Source organism: Panulirus ornatus, chromosome 1, assembly GCF_036320965.1.
Source record: "Panulirus ornatus isolate Po-2019 chromosome 1, ASM3632096v1, whole genome shotgun sequence".
NCBI classification, from domain to species: Eukaryota; Metazoa; Arthropoda; class Malacostraca; order Decapoda; family Palinuridae; genus Panulirus; species Panulirus ornatus.
The window spans coordinates 56,760,874-56,776,465 of NC_092224.1; the positions used below are offsets into that span (position 1 = coordinate 56,760,874).

General features: G+C 41.2%; 1 protein-coding gene across 1 annotated transcript in view; it reads left to right on the top strand.

Annotated features, from left to right (window-relative positions):
• Window positions 1-3,053: 3,053 nt before the first annotated feature.
• Window positions 3,054-15,592, top strand: part of cdm (importin-13-like protein cdm) — a 312,820-nt gene continuing 300,281 nt past the window's right edge. The window contains exon 1 of the mRNA XM_071662694.1: window positions 3,054-3,863. The gene's annotated coding sequence lies outside the window, so the exon portion shown is untranslated. The remainder of the gene's footprint in view (window positions 3,864-15,592) is intronic.

Consider the following 15,592-nt stretch of genomic DNA (forward strand, 5'->3'; position numbering starts at 1 on the left):
TAACGGCGCATTATTCTCGTTTTCTAATGGAAGTGTTGTATACTATACTCGAGAGCGAAACTGTTAATAGCCGAAAGAGTCGAAAGTCGTCCTTGTGTTCAACGGTTTCTTCACCTCTTCTGTGACACGTAATTATCCGGGTTTTATTGGTAGTAATAAATATTTTACCTTAACTTTTATTTCCGGTAGTTTTTATTTTTTTTGTTGGTTAGATATTAACTTTATACTTGGACGATTATGTTGATTTACCGGCTCTCAACAACCAGTCATGCCACCTGGCTCCTTACCAATTGTTGAGCTTATTAGGTTTATACTATCATTTACTTAACTTATTGGGTTTAGTTACTATCATTTACCTGACTTATTGGGTTTAATTACTAACATTTACTTAATTTATTAGGTTTATACTATCATTTATTTAACTTATTGGGTTTAATTACTATCACTTACTTAACTTATTGGGTTTAGTTACTATCATTTACCTGACTTATTGGGTTTAATTACTAACATTTACTTAATTTATTAGGTTTATACTATCATTTACTTAACTTATTGGGTTTAATTACTATCATTTACTTAACTTATTAGGTTTATACTGCCATTTACTTATTGGGTTTAATTACTTTCATTTACTTAACTTATTGGGTTTAATTACTATCATTTACTTAACTTATTGGGTTTAATTACTCTCATTTACTTAACTTATTGGGTTTGATTACTATCATTCATTTAACTTATTGGTTTTAATTACTATCTTTTACATAACTTACTGGGTTTGATTGCTATCATTTACTCAACTTATTGGGTTTAATTACTGTCATTCACTTAACTTATTGGTTTTAATTACTATCATTTACTAAGTACATTAAGCCAGAATATTGTACAATATTGTACAAAGGCAAAGGGGATAAGAGTGAGTGCTCAAATTACAGAGGTATAAGTTTGTTGAGTATTCCTGGTAAATCATATGGGAGGGTATTGATTGAGAGGGTGAAGGCATGTACAGAGCATCAGATTGGGGAAGAGCAGTGTGGTTTCAGAAGTGGTAGAGGATGTGTGGATCAGGTGTTTGCTTTGAAGAATGTATGTGAGAAATACTTAGAAAAGCAAATGGATTTGTATGTAGCATTTATGGATCTGGAGAAGGCATATGATAGAGTTGATAGAGATGCTCTGTGGAAGGTATTAAGAATATATGGTGTGGGAGGAAAGTTGTTAGAAGCAGTGAAAAGTTTTTATCGAGGATGTAAGGCATGTGTACGTGTAGGAAGAGAGGAAAGTGATTGGTTCTCAGTGAATGTAGGTTTGCGGCAGGGGTGTGTGATGTCTCCATGGTTGTTTAATTTGTTTATGGATGGGGTTGTTAGGGAGGTAAATGCAAGAGTTTTGGAAAGAGGGGCAAGTATGAAGTCTGTTGGGGATGAGAGAGCTTGGGAAGTGAGTCAGTTGTTGTTCGCTGATGATACAGCGCTGGTGGCGGATTCATGTGAGAAACTGCAGAAGCTGGTGACGGAGTTTGGTAAAGTGTGTGGAAGAAGAAAGTTAAGAGTAAATGTCAATAAGAGCAAGGTTATTAGGTACAGTAGGGTTGAGGGTCAAGTCAATTGGGAGGTGAGTTTGAATGGTGAGAGGCTGGAGGAAGTGAAGTGTTTTAGATATCTGGGAGTGGATCTGTCAGCGGATGGAACCATGGAAGCGGAAGTGGATCATAGGGTGGGGGAGGGGGCGAAAATTTTGGGAGCCTTGAAAAATGTGTGGAAGTCGAGAACATTATCCCGGAAAGCAAAAATGGGTATGTTTGAAGGAATAGTAGTTCCAACAATGTTGTATGGTTGCGAGGCGTGGGCTATGGATAGAGTTGTGCGTAGGAGGATGGATGTGCTGGAAATGAGATGTTTGAGGACAATGTGTGGTGTGAGGTGGTTTGATCGAGTAAGTAACGTAAGGGTAAGAGAGATGTGTGGAAATAAAAAGAGCGTGGTTGAGAGAGCAGAAGAGGGTGTTTTGAAGTGGTTTGGGCACATGGAGAGAATGAGTGAGGAAAGATTGACCAAGAGGATATATGTGTCGGAGGTGGAGGGAACGAGGAGAAGAGGGAGACCAAATTGGAGGTGGAAAGATGGAGTGAAAAGGATTTTGTGTGATCGGGGCCTGAACATGCAGGAGGGTGAAAGGAGGGCAAGGAATAGAGTGAATTGGAGCGATGTGGTATACAGGGGTTGACGTGCTGTCAGTGGATTGAATCAAGGCATGTGAAGCGTCTGGGGTAAACCATGGAAAGCTGTGTAGGTATGTATATTTGCGTGTGTGGACGTGTGTATGTACATGTGTATGGGGGGGGTTGGGCCATTTCTTTCGTCTGTTTCCTTGCGCTACCTCGCAAACGCGGGAGACAGCGACAAAGTATAAAAAAAAAAAAAAAAAAAAAATTTCTTTAAGAAATTAGAAATAACTCTGAAAATGTTTTATACAAAGTATTGTTCCGCAAAGCGCATTAGAGATTTTTTTTCTGCCATCAACACGTAAGCTCAGGTGAAATTAAGTTCGGTCAAGTAAATATAGGTCCAGTCAGGTTACGGGAGAATATGTCCTTCCCGCCATTTGTCCGTTCGTTACAATTTTTATGTTTCGTGGCTGCAGACCACTTGTTTGTGTCTCGGGAAATCAGTTTCGAGAAGTTCTTTACGGTAGAAAGTATTCTAGTTAGGATAATGCAGCAGTACAATCAGCATCATTATTTTCTTTTTTTTCTAGAGTGGCCTACACTTGTAGCCTTCATTGCAGACCCACAGTTACTGTACCTGGACACCGTTAGATGTGTGAGGTGAGGGACGATCGTTGTGTTGTTTGCAGTGGGCTAGGCGCCGTTCATGTGTATGTATAAGGAAAACATATCGTCTTTCCATACGAACGTAATTATTGTGGAAAATAACTATATGATTATGTGGTTGATTATGGAAAATAACAATATGATTATGTGGTTAATTATGGAAAAAAAAAAGGAAATACAGTACTGGTTGTCCTGAATGGTAGGGTGGACAGTTGTGAGGGAGTGAGTAGGCTTGGGGTTTGGTGATGGTGAGAGGGTGTTGGGAGTGTGTGTGTCCGACTTATGGAATTCAAAACCTTTTTTCTCTCTCTTTAAAGATATGTGCGTTCAGTGTTACATGTTACTGTGACGTGGAAGGTTTGATGAAAATACTTTATGACTATGCAGCCTCAGATAATGGAAAATATTATGAAAACACCATTTTAGGAGTAGATTGACAAGTGTTGAAACATGCATGTGAAGTGATAGATTGTGAAGGAATTCTGTCGTGAACTTGTAAGACAGTCGTACTGCAGTGAAGAGGCGTAAAGAGAAACGTACTTAAGAATCAGTTATTTGAAGTAGAAAGAACAGTGAGTACATACATAGTGAGGTTAACTTTCTGTTCAGATATATTGGTGGGTAAGAGGATGTGGGATAAGTGTTGGTGATGTGTGTGGCAGGTGAAGGCTTTTTGTGGGATGAGACATTGAACTGCCAGGAAAGAAATATTCGTGACAACTGAGTGACCTTGAAAAAGAAAAGAAAAAAAAATAGGTACATGAAAGAGAAAACGAAACCCTACCCATGGTTGATTCAGCATGTGGGAGGTAGTGAGATGATGAGGACACAACAGAGAACGAGGGAAGAAAGAGAGAGAGAGAGAAAAAAAAGAAGAAATATCCCTCGAACAGCGAAGGCCTGCGCTCTCAGTGAACACATACCTAACCGACCGAGGCTCCTACAGCTGTTCCTGTGAGCTGACACGCAGCGAACATCGGCCACGTAAGACAGGAGAAACCGCTGAACACACACTGCCTCAATACTGATATAAGTAAGTTTACCTTTACACCCACGTTCAACAAAATTTTATTATTTGATTAGATTTCTTTTAATTTTTGAGGCGATGTGTTCACACACACACACACACGCCTGGCCTAGGTTGGTGTTTGTAGATACGGAAGAGTAAAGACATGTACATATGCAAAGTTAAGGGACTGGGCAACAAGGGTGTAAAACTCCCCATAACACAAAAAATAGGTACACACACACACACACACACACACACACACACACACACACACACACACACACACACACACTTATATACAGAGAGAGAGAGAGAGAGAGAGAGAGAGAGAGAGAGAGAGAGAGAGAGGTGACCTCATCACAACCATTAAATCTTTAGACCAACTTGGTGTCGTAAATAGTGAACAGTTCTTCTAAAGATGGAAGGATTGAACAGCCAGATGCTACAACATGTTAGAATGGATAAAAAAAAAAAAAAGACATTGTATAATCGTGGAGGATTGATAGAACAAACGTAGGTGGTGACTGTGGGCAGCATAGGGAAATGTGAAAAGTTATCACAATTAGTAAGTACACACACACACACACACACACACACACTCGCACACACACACACACGCACACACTCGCACACACACACACACACACACACACACACACACACACACACACACACACACACACACACGCACACACACACACACTCGCACACACACACACACTCGCACACACACACACACACACACACACACACACACACACACACACACACACACACTCGCACACACACACACACACACACACACACACACACACACACACACACACACACACACACACTCGCACACACACACACACACACACACACACACACACACACACACACACACACACACTCGCACACACACACACACACACACACACACACACACACACACACACACACACACACACACACACACATACTCGCACACACACACACACACACACACGCACACACACACACACACACACACACACACACACACACACACACACACACATACACACACACACACACACACACACACACACACACACACACACTCGCACACACACACACACACACACACACACGCGCACACACACACACACACACACACACACACATACACACACACACACACACACACATACATACATACATACATACATACATACATACACACACACACACACACACACACACACACACACACACACACAAACATACACACGCGCGCGCGCGGGGAAGATTTAAAGATGTAACGATGGAAGCCAAGATGATAAGCGAGTAAAATGTATAGAGAGAAATAAACTAGGAATGACTTAGGTTCGGGTTATTGGAAATGAACTTATTATATCTTATGTGAAAACACTGTCAAAGGAAAACGGGAGATGAAGAAACATACAGTAAAGTGTTCTCACAGCTAAAAGAATATCGACGAGATAATATTGGAAGGATTATAGAGGTAATGGAGGAGGATGTGAGCTGGGTACAGTAAGGGTAAATATCCTTGTGGTGGATCAGGGTGGCAGTGAGGGAAGAGGACGAGGTACACATAAGAGCTTGACCTGGACATCTGGTCTGTGGAGGCATGATGTAGTGTGGGAGGAGACCTGCAGAAGTGATGCAGATTGGAGAGCTGCACCTGCTTTTCGACTGCATAAAAGAAATAATGAAAGAATATCGAATTGATTTTCGTGATGTTAGACGTTTACTGAGTTTAATGAGATCCTGATCAGTAATACAGTCAGCTTGTGATAGACAAGAAAGTCAATAGTGTGGGAGAAAAAAATCTAGATTTACGGGTTGAACCTCACACTACAGTATGCACGAAATGTCTTCCTGATGTTTCTGATGCTGGCTTATATTCTATGCGTGATTCTGTGTGGTGACAAACTGGCTACCTTGGTTACGTTTGTAGATGGAGATTTCGACCCACCCTTTAGAGCTGGTCAAAAGCTTGAGAGGATATAACCCCAAACATAATGCACAGCAGCTTTTCAAACCAGTGAGGCAAAGTGACATACAGAATTTCTGATTATTGTGGAAATATAGAGGAAAATACGAAAGATAATATTTATATATTTTTCTTATTTTCCTTTAGAAAATTACAGTATATATATATATATATATATATATATATATATATATATATATATATATATATATATATACACACACAAATTCGCCATTTCCCACATTAGCGAGGTAGCGTCAAGAACAGATGACTTAGCATTAGACGAAAAACCTCATTTGGCCAGCGTCTCTGTTCTTTCATTTGGAAAAGTAAAACGGGGAATACGTGAGAAGTATTCTTTCATTCCTATCACCCAGAGGGATATATATATGTGTGTGTGTGTGTGTGTGTGTGTGTGTGTGTGTGTTTTAGGTATGTGGGAGTGGATTTGGCAGCGGATGGAACCATGGAAGCGGAAGTAAATCATAGGGTGGGGGAGGGGGCGAAAATTCTGGGAGCCTTGAAGAATATGTGGAAGTCGAGAACATTATCTCGGAAAGCAAAAATGGGTATGTTTGAAGGAATAGTGGTTCCAACAATATTGTATGGTTGCGAGGCGTGGGCTATGGATAGAGTTGTGCGCAGGAGAGTGGATGTGCTGGAAATGAGATGTTTGAGGACAATATGTGGTGTTAGGTGGTTTGATAGAGTATAGTAATGTAAGGGTAAGAGAGATGTGTGGTAATAAAAAGAGTGTGGTGAGAGAGCAGAAGAGGGTGTTTTGAAATGGTTTGGTCACATGGAGAGAATGTGTGAGGAAAGATTGACCAAGAGATTATATGTGTCAGAGGTGGAGGGAACGAGGAGAAGTGGGAGACCAAACTGGAGGTAGAAAGATGGAGTGAAAAAGATTTTGAGTGATCGTGGCCAGAACATGCAGGAGGGTGAAAGGCGTGCAAGGAATAGAGTGAATCGGAACGATGTGGTATACCGGGGTCGACGTGCTGTCAATGGATTGAACTAGGACATGTGAAGCGTCTGGGGTAAACCATGGAAAGTTTTGTGGGGCCTGGATGTGGAAAGGGAGCTGTGGTTTCGGTGCATTATTACATGACAGCTAGAGACTGAGTGTGAACGAATGTGGCCTTTGTTGTCTTTTCCTGGTACTACCTTGCACACATGAGGGGGGAGGGGGTTGTTATTTCATGTGTGGCGAGGTGGCGATGGGAATGAATAAACGCAGACAGTATGAATTATGTACATGTGTATATATGTATATGTCTGTGTGTGTATATATATGTATACGTTGAGATGTATAGGTATGTATATTTGCGTGTGTGGACGTGTATGTATATACATGTGTATGTGGTTGGGTTGGGCCATTCTTTCGTCTGTTTCCTTGCGCTACCTCGCTAACGCGGGAGACAGCGACAAAGCAAAATAAAATAAAATATATATATATATATATATATATATATATATATATATATATATATATATATATATATATATTTTTTTTTTTTTTTTTTTTTTATACTTTGTCGCTGTCTCCCGCGTTTGCGAGGTAGCGCAAGGAAACAGACGAAAGAAATGGCCCAACCCCCCCCATACACATGTACATACACACGTCCACACACACAAATATACATACCTACACAGCTTTCCATGGTTTACCCCGGACGCTTCACATGCCTTGATTCAATCCACTGACAGCACGTCAACCCCTGTATACCACATCGCTCCAATTCACTCTATTCCTTGCCCTCCTTTCACCCTCCTGCATGTTCAGGCCCCGATCACACAAAATCTTTTTCACTCCATCTTTCCACCTCCAATTTGGTCTCCCTCTTCTCCTCGTTCCCTCCACCTCCGACACATATATCCTCTTGGTCAATCTTTCCTCACTCATTCTCTCCATGTGCCCAAACCATTTTAAAACACCCTCTTCTGCTCTCTCAACCACGCTCTTTTTATTTCCACACATCTCTCTTACCCTTACGTTACTTACTCGATCAAACCACCTCACACCACACATTGTCCTCAAACATCTCATTTCCAGCACATCCATCCTCCTGCGCACAACTCTATCCATAGCCCACGCCTCGCAACCATACAACATTGTTGGAACTACTATTCCTTCAAACATACCCATTTTTGCTTTCCGGGATAATGTTCTCGACTTCCACACATTTTTCAAGGCTCCCAAAATTTTCGCCCCCTCCCCCACCCTATGATCCACTTCCGCTTCCATGGTTCCATCCGCTGACAGATCCACTCCCAGATATCTAAAACACTTCACTTCCTCCAGTTTTTCACCATTCAAACTCACCTCCCAATTGACTTGACCCTCAACCCTACTGTACCTAATAACCTTGCTCTTATTCACATTTACTCTTAACTTTCTTCTTCCACACACTTTACCAAACTCCGTCACCAGCTTCTGCAGTTTCTCACATGAATCCGCCACCAGCGCTGTATCATCAGCGAACAACAACTGACTCACTTCCCAAGCTCTCTCATCCCCAACAGACTTCATACTTGCCCCTCTTTCCAAGACTCTTGCATTTACCTCCCTAACAACCCCATCCATAAACAAATTAAACAACCATGGAGACATCACACACCCCTGCCGCAAACCTACATTCACTGAGAACCAATCACTTTCCTCTCTTCCTACACGTACACATGCCTTACATCCTCGATAAAAACTTTTCACTGCTTCTAACAACTTGCCTCCCACACCATATATTCTTAATACCTTCCACAGAGCATCTCTATCAACTCTATCATATGCCTTCTCCAGATCCATAAATGCTACATACAAATCCATTTGCTTTTCTAAGTATTTCTCACATACATTCTTCAAAGCAAACACCTGATCCACACATCCTCTACCACTTCTGAAACCACACTGCTCTTCCCCAATCTGATGCTCTGTACATGCCTTCACCCTCTCAATCAATACCCTCCCATATAATTTACCAGGAATACTCAACAAACTTATACCTCTGTAATTTGAGCACTCACTCTTATCCCCTTTGCCTTTGTACAATGGCACTATGCACGCATTCCGCCAATCCTCAGGCACCTCACCATGAGTCATACATACATTAAATAACCTTACCAACCAGTCAACAATACAGTCACCCCCTTTTTTAATAAATTCCACAGCAATACCATCCAAACCTGCTGCCTTGCCGGCTTTCATCTTCCGCAAAGCTTTTACTACCTCTTCTCTGTTTACCAAATCATTTTCCCTAACCCTCTCACTTTGCACACCACCTCGACCCAAACACCCTATATCTGCCACTCTGTCATCAGACACATTCAACAAACCTTCAAAATACTCATTCCATCTCCTTCTCACATCACCACTACTTGTTATCACCTCCCCATTTACGCCCTTCACTGAAGTTCCCATTTGCTCCCTTGTCTTACGCACCCTATTTACCTCCTTCCACAACATCTTTTTATTCTCCCTAAAATTTACTGATAGTCTCTCACCCCAACTCTCATTTGCCCTTTTTTTCACCTCTTGCACCTTTCTCTTGACCTCCTGTCTCTTTCTTTTATACTTCTCCCACTCAATTGCATTTTTTCCCTGCAAAAATCGTCCAAATGCCTCTCTCTTCTCTTTCACTAATACTCTTACTTCTTCATCCCACCACTCACTACCCTTTCTAAACAGCCCACCTCCCACTCTTCTCATGCCACAAGCATCTTTTGCGCAATCCATCACTGATTCCCTAAATACATCCCATTCCTCCCCCACTCCCCTTACTTCCATTGTTCTCACCTTTTTCCATTCTGTACACAGTCTCTCCTGATACTTCTTCACACAGGTCTCCTTCCCAAGCTCACTTACTCTCACCACCTTCTTCACCCCAACATTCACTCTTCTTTTCTGAAAACCCATACTAATCTTCACCTTAGCCTCCACAAGATAATGATCAGACATCCCTCCAGTTGCACCTCTCAGCACATTGACATCCAAAAGTCTCTCTTTCGCACGCCTGTCAATTAACACGTAATCCAATAATGCTCTCTGGCCATCTCTCCTACTTACATAAGTATACTTATGTATATCTCGCTTTTTAAACCAGGTATTCCCAATCATCAGTCCTTTTTCAGCACATAAATCTACAAGCTCTTCACCATTTCCATTTACAACACTGAACACCCCATGCATACCAATTATTCCCTCAACTGCCACATTACTCACCTTTGCATTCAAATCACCCATCACTATAACCCGGTCTCGTGCATCAAAACCGCTAACACACTCATTTAGCTGCTCCCAAAACACTTGCCTCTCATGATCTTTCTTCTCATGCCCAGGTGCATATGCACCAATAATCACCCACCTCTCTCCATCAACTTTCAATTTTACCCATATTAATCGAGAATTTACTTTCTTACATTCTATCACATACTCCCACAACTCCTGTTTCAGGAGTATTGCTACTCCTTCCCTTGCTCTTGTCCTCTCACTAACCCCTGACTTCACTCCCCAGACATTTCCAAACCACTCTTCCCCTTTACCCTTGAGCTTCGTTTCACTCAGAGCCAAAACATCCAGGTTCCTTTCCTCAAACATACTACCTATCTCTCCTTTTTTCACATATATATATATATATATATATATATATATATATATGTGTGTGTGTGTGTGTGTGTGTTTATAATGCTTGATCGTCATTCCCATGTCAGTGAGCTAGCACTGGGAACATGAAGAAAGGCCGCATTAGCTCACATTCATTACCTTATTATCATGTGTAATGCGCCGAAACCACAGCTCCCTATCCACATCCAGGCCACACAGACCTTTCCATGGTTTAACCCGGACACTTCACATGCCCTGGTTCAGTCAACTGACAGCACTTCGACCTCTGTATACCACATCGTCCTGATTCACTCACACCGTGCTCACCTGCATTTTCAGGACCCGATCACTCAAAATTTTTGAACTCCATTCTTCTTTCTCCGATTTGGTCTGTCTCTTTTCCTTGTTCCTTTCACTTTTGACCGAAATATTATTTTTGTCAACCTTTCCTCACTCATTCTTTCCATAATGTCCAGACCGTTACAACGCTCCCGCTACAGCTCACTGAACCACATTCTTTTTATTACCACACATTTCTCATACTCTTTTATCATTCATTCGATAGAATCAGTTCCCACCGCATATAGTCCTCACCCATTTCATTTCCCACACATCCACCCTGCTCTGCACATCCTTTTCTGTAGCTCAAGCCTCGCATCCATGTAACAGTGTTGACATACAAATATTTGCTTCTTCAGACAACGCTTTCTCTTTCCACACATTCTTCATTACTCCCATAACCTTCGCCCCTTCGCCCACACTGTGACTAATTATCTCTTCCATGGTTCCATTAGCCGCTATGTCCACTATCAAGTGTCTAAAACACTTCACTTCCTCCAATTTTTCTCCTTTCAAACGTACATCCCAACCAGCCTGTCCCTCAACCCTGATAAACCTAATGACCTTGTTTTTATTCACATTTACTCATATATATATATATATATATATATATATATATATATATATATATATATATATATATATACTTTGTCGCTGTCTCCCGCGTTAGCGAGGTAGCGCAAGGAAACAGACGAAAGAATGGCCCAACCCACCCACATACACATGTATACACATACACGTCCACACACTCACATATACATACCTATACATCTCAACGTATACATATATATACACACACAGACATATACATATATGCACATGTACTAATTCATACTGTCTGCCCTTATTCATTTCCGTCGCCACCCGCCACATGAAATACAAACCCCCTCCCCCGCCATGCGTGCGAGGTAGCGCTAGGAAAAGACAACAAAGGCCACATTCGTTCACACTCAGTCCCTAGCTGTCATGTATAATGCCTGATTGTCCCTCGGCAGTGTAATTCAATAATTCTAATGATTTAGTGTTCTGAACGTGGCACCGTTGTAATTTAGTGCAGTGTTTAAAGGTAATTACAGAATGCCTTTATACCGCTAAAAGACAATAAAAGTTTCAGTTAAAGATTAAATTTGCAAAGGTGTTTCCCCTCATATTGAATTCACCACTTTTGTGTGAAACAACAGACGATGATTTTTCATCACTTTCGTAGAGAAATGTCCATAATGTGGATCCTGTGTAAGAAGACAATAGAGAAGAAGGATCAGTATCCAGCACAAACGAACAGGGCGTGAAAAGGACGTGATAGACGCACAAGACAGATAGAGAGGATCCAGGCGAGATAAAAATTACGAGAGAATGTCGGGCGTTCGAACTCGGCTGACAATAACATTGTTGCCAACGGACAGACGTTCAGAACTCTTTCGCATTGGGTTTTAAAAAAGGCATCAGGTTTCCAGAGCAGGTCTCTAAATAGTTTCTACGAGCCTTTGAAGACAGATTTTATCGCCAAGAGATCAACCAAAAAAAGGGTATCATAGGTATCAGACTTCATCTCGGGAGGCTCAACGTGGAAGGACAAACCTTTCTTGTGCGTGGAGGCTAGGCTTATTTTGGAATTTGCTCTCTCTCTCTCTCTCTCTCTCTCTCTCTCTCTCTCTCTCTCTCTCTCTCTATATATATATATATATATATATATATATATATATATATATATATATATATATATATATATATATATGGCGTTGCTGTACTCATCCTCCATGAGGTTACACTGTAAATGAAAAGTTGCCTTTCACGAGGCTACTACATCAGTGAGAGAAATCTCGTCAGAAAACTCCTCACTCCAAAGGAGTCCACATTTCCCTGCTGTATGAAGTAGCGCAGCCATAGGTCGATTAAGCATCTAGAGCGAGGTCGTAGGTAACGTCAGGACTCTATCTTAAGAAGTGTTCTGTTCGGAGGCAGCCGGTGGACCCCGTTGCTCGCCATTGTGTGGCGAAGGGTGTTAGAGTGCTCGGTGTTTCGAATAGTTGTTTCCTATTGTGCAGTCCCTTAGCCTAGCGGTTGGCGTGCCTGCCTCTTGCACGGGGGGTCCCGGGTTCGGTCCTGGCTGTTGGAGCTTTGTATGATATATATATATATATATATATATATATATATATATATATATATGGTAAAGTGTGTGAAAGAAGAAAGTTAAGAGTAAATGTGAATAAGAGCAAGGTTATTAGGTACAGTAGGGTTGAGGGTCAATTGGGAGGTGAGTTTGAATGGAGAAAAACTGGAGGAAGTAAAGTGTTTTAGATATCTGGGAGTGGATCTGGCAGCGGATGGAACCATGGAAGCGGAAGTGGATCATAGGGTGGGGGAGGGGGCGAAAATTCTGGGAGCCTTGAAGAATGTGTGGAAGTCGAGAACATTATCTCGGAAAGCAAAAATGGGTATGTTTGAAGGAATAGTGGTTCCAACAATGTTGTATGGTTGCGAGGCGTGGGCTATGGATAGAGTGGTGCGCAGGAGGATGGATGTGCTGGAAATGAGATGTTTGAGGACAATGTGTGGTGTGAGGTGGTTTGATCGAGTAAGTAACGTAAGGGTAAGAGAGATGTGTGGAAATAAAAAGAGCGTGGTTGAGAGAGCAGAAGAGGGGGTTTTGAAATGGTTTGGGCACATGGAGAGAATGAGTGAGGAAAGGTTGACCAAGAGGATATATGTGTCGGAGGTGGAGGGAACGAGGAGAAGAGGGAGACCAAATTGGAGGTGGAAAGATGGAGTGAAAAAGATTTTGTGTGATCGGGGCCTGAACATGCAGGAGGGTGAAAGGAGGGCAAAGAATAGAGTGAATTGGAGCGATGTGGTATACCGGGGTTGACGTGCTGTCAGTGGATTGAATCAGGGCATGTGAAGCGTCTGGGGTAAACCATGGAAAGCTGTGTAGGTATGTATATTTGCGTGTGTGGACTTATGTATATACATGTGTATGGGGGTGGGTTGGGCCATTTCTTTCGTCTGTTTCCTTGCGCTACCTCGCAAACGCGGGAGACAGCGACAAAGCAAAAAAAAAAAAAAAAAAAAAAAAAATATATATATATATATATATATATATATATATATATATATATATATAGATAGATAGATAGATAGATAGGTAGATATAGATAGATAGATTTTTTTTCCTTTTCCGGACTTCTCTCGTAAGTTGTAGTATTTTTACGAGTTTGTATCATTGTCAGCAGACATTGCTGCCCCAATGGACCCCACTTCTTTTTTGGAGTAAATACAGGACAAATGAGTGGCAGGCGTTCATTGTGGAAGTTACATCTTGGGCGTGAGGAGTTTTGTGATAAACTGTATCACTGGTTGTAACGTAGTAGATTTTTTTTCTTTTTTTGGTAGAAAATTGTATACGTTTAGCGAAAAGTGTAGACGGTCAGTGTGAAGTCTTTGAAGTTCCCCTGAACATTTAAGGGTTCTTGTTCAAAAGCTCAGTCATTGAGTCGCTTTATGATCACTTGTAAAACGGAAGAATAGTGTGTCAACTTTATTAGTCTGATTTCATAATGCAATGGAGCATGAATAGTCGGTCGGTTGATTATCGATCGATAGGGTCAATAAGGCCGTCAGCGCCAAGTTACAGTCACCAGTTAAGTAATCTTGAACACCTTTTAGAAGTATTCAAGAGTAATGGTAAGATCACACACCGCTTTCATTACAGTTGTGGCCCTTCAGTGAAGTGCTATCAACCCTGAGCTTTTATCAGTACGTGTTACTTCACCTTCGTTGTTAACTCTGGCTTAACCTCAGTGAATGATTACGAAACAAATGCACATTATATCTAAATAATAGATTTCAGAACTTCTCCGTCCCTTTTTGAGGTGTATGAGATGGTGATTAATAATTGTTGAGGATAAGTATATGGATATAGAGAGAATCCTAAAGCCTCTTTCAGTTAAAGTTAGTGATGTATTTGTGTGTATGTGTTTGATGAAACATGTCCAGTGGACAGGAGGCTTTCCTGGTAATGATAACCTTTTAGTTAAATTGGTATTGGATATCACACGCAAGGATTTCATCCACTGAAATGTATTACATTACAATTCCTGTGTGATGTAGATTTCATAGTCTGGAAATTCCTCGTACGATTCATTGTCTATTTTTCATGGTAGAAAACGATAATATTCAGTTTTCTATTTTTGTTGAACTAGAAGTAAATGGCTTATGTATGTATGTCCTTCAAGGGATATATATATATATATATATATATATATATATATATATAGATACATACATACATACATACATAGATAGATATAGATAGATAGAAAGATAACTTCGTAACCGAGAGATATATCATTGGATGGCTTTGTCGTATACAAAATTTGGAAAGGGTAACTTATCTTGTCCACATAAAAAGTTTTCTGACAGGCATGGTGCTAGACCCGAACACCACCAACGAAAAGCACTTGTGTACCAACGGCTTCTTAGCTCCGCCTCTATTTTGTATATAAACTTCGTGTTCGAAGTCCTATCCCATTCTTGTGTCTCCCCTGACGATGTGATCATTACAGGAAACTGCACTTGGGAATTTATCGTGTTTCATTTCCTCGTGGTTATCAGCAAATGCTAGATCGCGCACGCCACTGTGACCTACTGCAAGGAAAATGAAACACAAAAAGTTCCCAAGTGCACTTTCATGTAATAATCACATCGTCATGGGAGACACAAGAGAGGAATATAACAGTCAGTTGATATACATCGAAGAGACGAAGCTAGGACGCCATTTGGTAAACATGTGATTGTCCATGGGGGGCGGGAAACCCTCCCCTCCTTGTA